This window comes from Cyprinodon variegatus, unplaced genomic scaffold (genome assembly GCF_000732505.1).
Source record: "Cyprinodon variegatus isolate N-32 unplaced genomic scaffold, C_variegatus-1.0 Scaffold731, whole genome shotgun sequence".
Classification (NCBI taxonomy): Eukaryota; Metazoa; Chordata; class Actinopteri; order Cyprinodontiformes; family Cyprinodontidae; genus Cyprinodon; species Cyprinodon variegatus.
Genome location: NW_015151184.1, coordinates 319,646 through 329,340, shown reverse-complemented (window position 1 = coordinate 329,340; position 9,695 = coordinate 319,646). Strand labels below are relative to the sequence as shown.

The window sequence follows — 9,695 nt, the reverse complement described above, 5'->3', positions numbered from 1 at the left end:
GACTTTGTATTTGTTTAAATGACTTTTATATGTATAAAGAGTCCTTTGGGCCGCTTCCTTATTCAGGGGTTGCCACAGCAAGTCATTAAAACCTGCTCACACACAGTCGTTTTTACCAATTCTGACTCAACCAGGATTTAAACCTAGCCCTCGCCAGAGCTACAGTCAAAGACTTAAACCACTTGAATGTGTAAAACACTATATCCTTTTCTATTTGATAGTATTTATACTATTGCAGTGAGTCACTGGTGGAGATGTGGTAGAAAAAGAAAGTCCCAGTGGGTTTAAGAGCTGGTCATTAGACTGCAGATTGTGTTAGTCTTCTTCCAAAATGAGCAGCGCTGGACAATCATTATCTTTATGTTTTTAGGCCCTCTTGTGTTTTCAAAATGTTTACAAGTATTTAGCTGTAATCTTCAGATTTACTTCTAGACAATACTTCTATTGTCATGGTTTTGGTTCTGTTTAAGTTTTCAGTTTCACTTTGATCCATGTTCTTCTTTGTTTTCTAGTTTTATTGGTTTAATTCCAATTTTGTTGTGTTTTTCCGGATGTATTTGAGTTCTTAGGTGTTTATTGGTTGCCATCTGTTGCCCTCTTGTGTTGGTCTCCTTTTCCCTAGCCTAGCTCCTTCTAGAATCCTCTGTTCACACCTGCTCCCAATCAGCTCATTAGTCCAGTCTTTGTTCAGTCTCCCATATATACTCTCCCTGTGCAGTTCCTCAGTGCTGGTTCCTTGTCTTTTCTGGCTCCCCACACAAGTTTCCCCCTGTAGTAGTCTGGTTTTTGTGGTTCCTTGTATTTTGTACTTTGGTTTTTGGATTTTTGCCTCAGTTATTTAATTAAATCTTCAAGAACTCACTTCTGCCTCTTCTCCTCTGCATTTGGGTCCTCAAAACCTTAACCAGACCCTGACGTCTATAATATCCAAACAATGTCAGTTAACAATCTCAGTGGAGACAGTCTGAAGACCAATATATTGCTGCGGTTGTCTCAAGTTTTCTTGGATATTATACAAAGACTGTTCTGCTCAACAGAGGATTTTATCGTCTCAGGTAAGCAAATGCAATATTTTAAAACAAATCACTGCACCGTTTTTCTTGTAAAGGTGCATAATGAGATTCACTTTTCATCCTTTAGTCTGTCTGAAGAACAGATTGTGCTTCTGTGATTTACAACAAGTATAAAATAGAACTCACCTTTTAGGGAATGTTAATGCTCACTCGTTCATTTCATCTTCTTTAGGCCTTCAAATCTCCTATACTGTCATTTATTCTGTACATATTTTCCTGCTGTAGATGCTGCAATTGTACAAAAGAAATCTCTCATTTCAAGGCTCCACATGCGCAGAATTGAAAGTGTTTACTGCAGATAAATGGTAGACTTTAATTTCCACAGGTGGCCATTTACTATTCTAAATGCAAACTGTTCATCATGTCTGAGCTGAACTGCTGATTCAGCTCCAAACCTTACAAAGTAAAAGTTGCTATGGTGTAAGATAATAGTCGATAAAACGTATCTGTACATGTCTGTATTTGTGAATGAAAGCCAATAATGTAAAGGAATTTAGGATGTGTGTTTGTTCCTTGAAACAAGCACAAATCACAAATTTACAAGTTCATATTCGTAAGCTTGTGATTTGTAGTTATAAGTTTGCAATTCATAATCATTTGGTTGTTATTTGCTTTTGTAAATTTGTGTCATATTCTTCAGTTTGTGATTTCTGTTGGTAAATTTCTAATTCATGGTAGTAAGACATCGATTGGTACTCACTCATACAGTATATCAGTGATTTGTGCTTGTGAACTTGTGATTTGATTTGTTTGCAATTCCAAACTTATTTGTAAAACTTGAATAGATAAAGCTGTGATTCTTACTCTAGCTTCATTATTAGTACCACTAAATTAGTGATCCATATGTAAAATGTTTTATTCTTTCTCATACATTTGTTATTTATACTTTGTATTCATGAATTTGAGATTTTTATTTGGAAAGTTGTTATTTTTACTGGCTAATTCAATTGCTAATTTAATTTGAATGAATGAATAGGAATTTATTTCAGACAATCTGATAAACAATAAATGGATGAACCAAATACACACCAAAAAGACTGGTGAACATCAAACCAAACCAAACACCAATTTCCAAACCAACTAAATTCACCTAAACATATATAGAAACAAATCCATCACCAAATAGACCTGTCGGTATATGCAGCTAGAGAAGTGACATTGATTGATGTAAATTGTCTGAAAAGGGGTATGAAGAAGTAAAACTTAGATTTCATACGCCCTCTCCCTCTATTTGCACTTAAATTAACTTAAAATAGAGTAATCTCACTAGAGTAACCTTAGCGTTGGTTTGTTAGCCAATCAAAATCACTGTTGCCAGTCATTAAAGCAGGCTTTAATAGTTTTGGCTGTCAAGCAGGTAACAGGTTCTGCTGAATAATGAAATCAGCATCTCCATAAAGCTTGTCAGCACGGTGAAGAATTAAGTGCTCTCAAATTGTTGGTGGATGGCTGTGCTGACTTTAGACTTAATAAAACACAATGGATCAACACCAGCAGATGACACGGTCCCCGCAATCGTCACAGACTTCAAACAATGTCGGTTCAGTGGCTCTCCTCTCTCCCTTCAGACTCTGCGATATTGATTTCTATCTGAAAAACAGACTTTGGACCACTAAGCAAAAGTCCATTCTTTTTTCTACTTGGCTTAAATAAAACTTTTATTTTGTTCACAAATCTTTCTGTTTTTGTAAGGTATAAAGAGGTTAATCATTTAAAAAAAAAAAGGTTATTCAAATAAAATCGTTGGGACTATGTTATTGTTATATTTTATTCATTAAATTAATGAATTGAAGTTTAATAAAATATAATTGTGACTTCATCTTTACAAAATAAATGTGTTTTTATTTAGTTGGTTTGTTCACTTGTGTTTTAATTCTGTCGCTGTAGCTTACTCATGAGTTTTTACGCATGTTTCATATGAGGGGGGGCCTCAGCTGAAAGTGTACTGGTGTAGGGGGGCCTTGGCAAGGTAAAGTTTGGGGATTCTTGCTCTAGCGATCCTGAGTGTTTCTTATTGCCTGATCCGGACCCGTTCTACCTCTGAGCCTGCCTGTCCCCATTCTGATCTGTTTGCCTTACCTGTCTTAGGACCCCTGCTGGATTTCTTCATGCCTGTGAACCGAACCTGGAACTGTTTCCCATCTCTGTACTAGATTTCCCCATTGCATCTCTTCGGACCTCTGATTTCTTGGTTCTGACTACGGAGCATGTCTTTGACATCAGCTTTGGCCTTAACCTCTGGATTTGACAGCTTTCCTTCGTCTGCTCGCTTCTGGTCTCCTGCCTGTTCTCCGACCTCTGGGAGCCACAAGCTGGGCTCCTACTGTCAAAATCCTCCATTATGGATCATAAAGTTGGGCCTTTTTTTCAGTGCTTGGTCCCGTTTCTCTCCTAGACATAGCTATGGGCTCAGCATTTACTGTGATTAACTGGATTTTCTCTCCTTCATCCCTTTGACATGAAAATCGGCTCATCCATAGGTCATCTGCTTAACTGTTTCTTTGTTAAACAGAGAGACCTGTGTAGCTAGTTTAACATTCCCTTCTCTACCGTAGAAAATATTTATGGATCTGCCCTTCTTTTTTGCTGTATGCCTGGTTTTCTTGGAGGTTTCTTCCTGTTAAAATGTTTTTTCTCTCCACCGTCACTGCATGCATGTTCAATGAGAGGGATTGCTCCAGAGTCGATGACACAGTAAGAGCAAATGTCCACTGTCACCACATGCTCATCCAAGAGAAGCGAATCCTGCAAAGTCATGACTCGATTCAGTCAGCTGGCTTTCTTTTGAAAACTTGTAACCATTCTGTCTGTATGATCTGACTGAATTGTCTCTGTAAAGTGCCTTGACATTGAATGTTCTTGATTTGAGCGATATGAATAAAATAAATTGCATTGAATTAATATTTTAATCTCTGTGGGAAAAATCGTGCTTTCAACTGTTAGATAGAAAAATGCTTAGAATACACCACTTTGTGAATAATGAAACTATCTGTAAGCTTCTGTCTTTATTTGGGATTACTAGAAAAAAAATAACTTTTGGATTGTATTCTGATTTGCGTTTTAGAAATACTGTTTTTTTCCACTATTTTCATAATCAAGACCAAGCACTGTGGTTTGGCTTGCAGTTTACATCCAGTAGTCTATCAGGAGCCCAAGTGAACCTTTCATCCAGCAAAAAGAAAAAAGAAAGAAATCAAACAAACAGCATGTTGTTACCAAAACAAGAGGTTTTCTATTGGCTTGTGAGATTCGAAAATATAAAGAGGTTGAGAGTCAGGCAGGCAGCAAGAGAGAAAGAGAGAGAGAAGGAGGGATGAGAAGTGCTGCTGCAGAACACACCTCATCTCCTCTTTAGCTGGAGGGATAGAGGGAGAAAGAGACTCAGTCTGTGCCAATTTTCTTCTCTGCTCCAGAGAGAGAGGGGGAGCCGGGGAAGTGATATTTTAGAAACCTTATCAGATAAACAAACATCAGACAGAGACAGATAGAGGAGAAAGGAAGAGAAGAGGCTTGGCGTACAAAGCATCCAAAAAGAGAACAAACGAAGACAGGAGGAGCGGCAGAGAGAGATGTAGTCAATGCTTCTGTTGCGGTAAGAGGCTTGAATGTTGTTGATATTCTTTGAGCTAGGAGGACATCCTAGCACACGCAGAGACATGCACACATGCAGCACTGAATGCATGCGCAACCACTTAAAGGGGATGACAGCAGGTGTGTGTGCGTGAGTTAAATAGAGAGTATTGTAGGGAAATACATGTTTGTGTCAGAGGATGTCAGCGTGCATGTTGGAACAGATGCAGAGGAATGCATCTTTCTTTAATGAATCTTCTTATTTTTGATCTGCATCCAGCACGTCTGTCTCTGTCATAACAACCCCCCACCACCCAGCTCTCCATCCTGCCCTGTTGCTTGGGCTCTCTGTACTGGGGAACATCTCATACATACAACCCAGCTTTACAGAGAAAGAACAAAAAGGAGAAAATGTGTCAATATTCAGAATTTATTCTTAGTTGTCATGTAGTTTCAGCCGACAGCTTTCCTCGTAGGTTTCTGTTAGAGCTGGGGGATTACAGCGGATTATCGTAGAATTATCCCACTTCTGATCTTAATGTAGAGTTCAGAGCGAAAGGTTAGAAAGAACCAGGTGTCTGTAAGGGTTAGCTTATCTAATCAAGAGTCTACATATTGCTCAGGCAGATATTTATGCATTATCTTTTCATATTTTGTTTTATATCATCCTTAACAACCATAAAAAAATACATTTGTGTGAGGAATGATTCAAACCAACCCACATGAAAAACAAGAAGAAACAAGAGAAAGAAGGAACAACAAAACGGTTATCCCATTTGAATAAATGAATAGTAATTCCTATTTCAGACAGACAATTTGACAAACAACAATAAATGAATCAACTAAATACACACAAAAAAGACTAATTGACATCAACCAAACCAAACACCAATTTTCAAGCTAACTAAATTCACCTAGACATATATAGAAACAAATCCATCACCAAAATAGACCTGTCAGTATATGCAGCTAGAGAAGTGACATTGATTGATGTAAATTGTCTGAAAAGGGGTATGAAGAAGTAAAACTTAGATTTCATANTGATTTGAGCGATATGAATAAAATAAATTGCATTGAATTAATATTTTAATCTCTGTGGGAAAAATCGTGCTTTCAACTGTTAGATAGAAAAATGCCTATCTGTAAGCTTCTGTGTTTATTTGGGATTACTAGAAAAAAAATAACTTTTGGATTGTATTCTGATTTGCGTTTTAGAAATACTGTTTTTTTCCACTATTTTCATAAGCAAGACCAAGCACTGTGGTTTGGCTTGCAGTTTACATCCAGTAGTCTATCAGGAGCCCAAGTGAACCTTTCATCCAGCAAAAAGAAAAAAGAAAGAAATCAAACAAACAGCATGTTGTTACCAAAACAAGAGGTTTTCTATTGGCTTGTGAGATTCGAAAATATAAAGAGGTTGAGAGTCAGGCAGGCAGCAAGAGAGAAAGAGAGAGAGAAGGAGGGATGAGAAGTGCTGCTGCAGAACACACCTCATCTCCTCTTTAGCTGGAGGGATAGAGGGAGAAAGAGACTCAGTCTGTGCCAATTTTCTTCTCTGCTCCAGAGAGAGAGGGGGAGCCGGGGAAGTGATATTTTAGAAACCTTATCAGATAAACAAACATCAGACAGAGACAGATAGAGGAGAAAGGAAGAGAAGAGGCTTGGCGTACAAAGCATCCAAAAAGAGAACAAACGAAGACAGGAGGAGCGGCAGAGAGAGATGTAGTCAATGCTTCTGTTGCGGTAAGAGGCTTGAATGTTGTTGATATTCTTTGAGCTAGGAGGACATCCTAGCACACGCAGAGACATGCACACATGCAGCACTGAATGCATGCGCAACCACTTAAAGGGGATGACAGCAGGTGTGTGTGCGTGAGTTAAATAGAGAGTATTGTAGGGAAATACATGTTTGTGTCAGAGGATGTCAGCGTGCATGTTGGAACAGATGCAGAGGAATGCATCTTTCTTTAATGAATCTTCTTATTTTTGATCTGCATCCAGCACGTCTGTCTCTGTCATAACAACCCCCCACCACCCAGCTCTCCATCCTGCCCTGTTGCTTGGGCTCTCTGTACTGGGGAACATCTCATACATACAACCCAGCTTTACAGAGAAAGAACAAAAAGGAGAAAATGTGTCAATATTCAGAATTTATTCTTAGTTGTCATGTAGTTTCAGCCGACAGCTTTCCTCGTAGGTTTCTGTTAGAGCTGGGGGATTACAGCGGATTATCGTAGAATTATCCCACTTCTGATCTTAATGTAGAGTTCAGAGCGAAAGGTTAGAAAGAACCAGGTGTCTGTAAGGGTTAGCTTATCTAATCAAGAGTCTACATATTGCTCAGGCAGATATTTATGCATTATCTTTTCATATTTTGTTTTATATCATCCTTAACAACCATAAAAAAATACATTTGTGTGAGGAATGATTCAAACCAACCCACATGAAAAACAAGAAGAAACAAGAGAAAGAAGGAACAACAAAACGGTTATCCCATTTGAATAAATGAATAGTAATTCCTATTTCAGACAGACAATTTGACAAACAACAATAAATGAATCAACTAAATACACACAAAAAAGACTAATTGACATCAACCAAACCAAACACCAATTTTCAAGCTAACTAAATTCACCTAGACATATATAGAAACAAATCCATCACCAAAATAGACCTGTCAGTATATGCAGCTAGAGAAGTGACATTGATTGATGTAAATTGTCTGAAAAGGGGTATGAAGAAGTAAAACTTAGATTTCATATACACACACACACACATTTAAATCTCTTTTACTACAATTATATCTGTATTAATAATTTTAGGCCATGACCCAGGCTCTGGGGAATTTGGGAATTAGCAGGTCATGAGAAAGTCTTGTCCTCAGCTCTCTTGGTTGCTCTTTGCTTTTGATCTATGGGGAGCCAACACACTGTTGCCTTGTAGATCAGGCAATGTTCAAAAGCTTACAGCCTAAAAAAGCTTTTAGCATCTCCAAAAACCCCCACAAGATTTAGCAAAAGCAACTTTTGCTAAATAGCAATTTGAGTTTGGTTCTGTCAAGATTTGATTATGGATTGAGGACCCAAGAGCAGAGGCAGGAAGGCAGATGTGAATTGTAAGTAAATTTAATGATGAATTTAAAGAACTGAAAACAGAGGCAGGTTATCAAAAAAAACCAAAATGTAAAACAAAGTCCAAATTAACAGGAAACCAGGAGATCCAAAAATCAAAAAGAAAAAGAGGTCCAAACAAAACAAGAAAACAGGAGTCCAAAATTCAAAGATCTAAAAAGGAAAAAAAAAACAAGAAAACACAAGTCAAACGTTACCCAAAAAACATGGAGTCATCAGGGGAAGAACTGTAACCAGGAGGAAGGCTCAGAGAGACGAGTTGGAGGAAGACAGATGAGATTAGACGAGGACCCAGCAAAAAAAAACTGAAGAGGGGGAGCCTTAAGGAGACTGAGACAAAGAGAAGAATAATGAGCAGATTGGGAACAGGTGAGCACAGGGCAGGAGAGGAAAAGAGCTAGGGAAAAAAGGAGAACACAAGAGGGCAGCAGAGGGACACAACAGAACCAAGACTGAGACAGTAACTGAAAAAAATCCAAAGAACACAACAAAATAAGAATGAAATCATAAACAAACTATAAAACAAAGAGCAAAGCTAAACTGAACATCAAAAGAAAAACATAACAGAAACAGAAACCGAACAGGTTCATTTAAGTAGAGAAGTCCTGCCATTGACAGACGTTTTCCTGCTGCATCTAAAGTTTCTACAGAACATCTGCAGAATACTAATGGCCCCTGAGAGCAGAAATATGCTGCATTTAGCCAAACTTTAAAAGATTGCACAGAGTTACGACGGTATCTAGGGATTCATACACATCTACTTTGTTCTACATTTATGAACAATTGAAATGACAAGGCAACGCTTTACTGGCACTTATCAGCACATGATTCTGCTGAAAAGGCTGTAAACGCTATGAGCTTTCCAGGACAAGCGATAAAAGCAGAGGAGATCAAAATTAAATGATGAATCCATTATTGAGCAGGTTGCATGTAAAAGGAAGAATTAGCTAAAATTAAAGCAAATGGATGATGGAGGGGTATGATGAGTCCTAAGAGGATAGAAATGCTCCTTTTTAGTGTTACTGCTGCTATAAACTGACTTATGTGCAGCAGTCACAACAACTCCTACCTTTAGCCTAAATTATATTTGTTTTTTTGAAAATATGTCTTTATAAAGCTTTAAATCATTTTCTACCTTGACAGACGGATAAACTCTGACATTTTTTCTCAAACTCTACAAAACACCTAAGAAAAGCTGTAAAGCTTTTTTGCATTTTCTTCAAAGTAGGAGATAAACTACATCATCTACCAGGATGAGAAGAGTTATGAAAAGCCAAGAGAGGTTATGGAATAGTTTAGTTTAAAAATCCAATAATAGTAATAATTAGACTGGTGGCTTTTATTGCAGTGGAAATAGATGTTTAAAACAACGTTGACCAAATGGAGTCTCAATCTGAATGAATTCAGATTTACTCTGTGGGATTCTATAGCTCAGGTTTTACAGAAATATCTTGTCAGGATAAATGCAGTAGGGACATTTTTTAACATGGATGCTGAGTCAGCAAATAGAGATAATAATGACATTTAATTCAAATTCATAACCAGAACATGCTAAATATTTACAAACTTGGTGTTTGGTTAATAATTTCCAAAAGTGAATGTAGCTTACAGTAAGTCTTTGTTACTGTTTTCCTATTTTCTCTTGGTTATTAATTCCTTAATCTTACATTTAACCCTTTATAGGGTAATCAGTGAAATACTTTGAAAATTAAAATTTCAAGCCAATAGTGTTATTGGAATCCAGGGTAAGACCTTATTACCTTTGTAACATTAAAAAAATATGGATATTTTGATGGATAAAAATGAATGTCAATGTAGTAACAAGAAACGCCAACTTGCCCAAATATGTTAAAGGAACACTTTGCAACCGGTGTTGATTTTCCAGCGAGGCTCCCCCCAGAGGGCAAAAGTAAAAGTGCAC

The 9,695-nt window shown here is 37.5% G+C and overlaps 1 protein-coding gene across 2 annotated transcripts in view; it reads left to right on the top strand.

Moving 5' to 3' along the window:
• Window positions 1-4,426: 4,426 nt before the first annotated feature.
• The window catches only part of LOC107097893 (leucine-rich repeat neuronal protein 2-like), a 17,790-nt gene continuing 12,521 nt past the window's right edge, over window positions 4,427-9,695 (top strand). The window contains exon 1 of one of the 2 annotated variants that reach the window (XM_015395233.1): window positions 4,427-4,665. The gene's annotated coding sequence lies outside the window, so the exon portion shown is untranslated. Of the gene's footprint in view, window positions 4,666-6,168; window positions 6,387-9,695 lie in introns of those variants that run through there. The other variant, XM_015395232.1, reaches the window with a different exon arrangement.